The following is a 2,045-nucleotide window of genomic DNA, read 5'->3' on the forward strand; positions in this document are numbered from 1 at the left end:
AGCACAATAGCCCAATAGGGCTGCATTGTAGGGTTACTTGGGTTACAGGGCTGCTTGGTAGGCATTGGGCTGTGCCCCCACCCCCTCCAAACTTGGGCCCTACCCCTTCTTGTTAGCAGGGCTACTCTGGCCTTCTGGCCTGTGTGGAAAAAGATCCGGTGTGATAGTTTGGTGGGGGATGGACCGTGGGGAATAGTGGCTCCATATTGAGGTCAGATTTCAATTTGGGGTTCCTTCAGGTAACTTTGATAGCCCCATATTGCTTCCCCCTTGTGGCTGTTGCTGGGCAATTGGATTTTTAAGTGGGCGATTTAGCAGGCTTGGGTTTGCCCCCTGGTGGCTGTTACTGGGCAACTAGAGTAGTTCATAGGCTGTGGAATTTTGTATCCAGCCAGTGCTTACTTGGGTGCACTCTAGTGGCGAATCACCGTATTGCCCTCTTTCTGAAGCAAGGTTTTTGACACTTTGGCATAAGCATAGGTGATTTTGCCATTCATAGACAGCATGGCGTCTGGAAAGGGAAAGGGCCAGGCCAAGGGCAAACAACCAGCTCCTAAGAGGCCTACCCTTGAGCCGGCGAGGCCAGAATCATCTGATGACGAGGACGATCCCATTAATGCTGCTATCTTGGCACACTCGGATGCCTTGGAGAAGCAAGGGGGGAAGCTTGCCACACCCCCTAATACAACCGAAGGCTCTAAGAAATCAAAACCCAAGGCTCCTTCTGCATTTCAGGCAAAGATCCTGGCATGTTTGGCCATGATGGAGGATGGCCAGGGGACATCAGGGGATCAGCAAGCCAGCGGTTAGCAAAGGGAGGAGGCTGATGGTGGTGGAAGGCAGCTGGAGGTCTATAAGGGCCCCCTTTCCAAGGATGGTAAGGAAATTGATGAGGCCAAGGGTGAAGAAGCCAAGAAGTGGCCCTGGGGGACAGGGGACCATAGTGGCACTAGGCCTTCATCTTCTCAATCTTCTTGCTACAGAGGTCACTCAGGAGGGTGCGGGTCACATTCATCACAGAGAGGTGGTGGGGCCCACAGCAGGGTTGCTCATGCTGTTCTGGGCAGCAGTACAAGCATGTGCCAGCAAAATCTTTACCTAGTAGCGAGCTGGAGCTTCCGTTGGGTGACCACCTGTCTATAGCCATGCGTGACAAGATCCTTAAAGGGGATTTTGTCAACATCTTCACCTTCCTTTTTAAAGAACTTGATAAGAAAAATAAGGAGGATTTAGACGAGCGCGAAAAAGAGCGAGCTGGAGCTTCCGTTGGGTGACCACCTGTCTATAGCCATGCGTGACAAGATCCTTAAAGGGGATTTTGTCAACATCTTCACCTTCCTTTTTAAAGAACTTGATAAGAAAAATAAGGAGGATTTAGACGAGCGCGAAAAAGAACACTTGAAGAAGCAGAGGGCTGACAGGATGTGGGCCAACTGGTATCTGGGGTTCCTTGTGGGACCGGATTCATCCCCACCTGTGGCTCGAAGCTATGGCAGCAGCAAGGCCGGCAGCTGGGGACCGTTCAGACAGCGGTCATGTGGTGCATAGGCTGCAGGGTCCGAGTTCGGTCTGAGCTCCCAGCGGGCAGGCAACCCAGAGGTGCCCACTTTGTTGGGAGTTTACTTCACAGGGCATGTGCAGTAGGAAGGTGTGATCCTTTCGGCACGAGTGCCCGCTGTGCGCGGGCCCCCATCCACTCTCTAGTTGCCCCAGGCAAGAAACACCAATGTTAGATCAGGCCAAAGGCCCATCCAGCCCAACACTCTGTATCACACAGTGGCCAGAAATACCAATGCCATCAGGAGGTCCACCAGTGGGGCCAGGACATTAGAAGCCCTCCCACTGTTGACCCCCCCAAGCACCAAGAAGACAGAGCATCACTTGCCCCAGAGCCCCTATCTATACCTTGTGGCTAATAGCCACTGATGGACCTCTGCTCCATATGCTTATCTAATTCCCTTTTGAAGCCGTCCATGCTTGTAGCCGCCACCACTTCCTGTGGCAGTGAATTCCATGTGTTAATCACTCTTTGGGTGAAGAAGTAC

Source organism: Gekko japonicus, unplaced genomic scaffold, assembly GCF_001447785.1.
Source record: "Gekko japonicus isolate JY-2015 unplaced genomic scaffold, Gekko_japonicus_V1.1 scaffold1734, whole genome shotgun sequence".
Lineage (NCBI taxonomy): Eukaryota > Metazoa > Chordata > Lepidosauria > Squamata > Gekkonidae > Gekko > Gekko japonicus.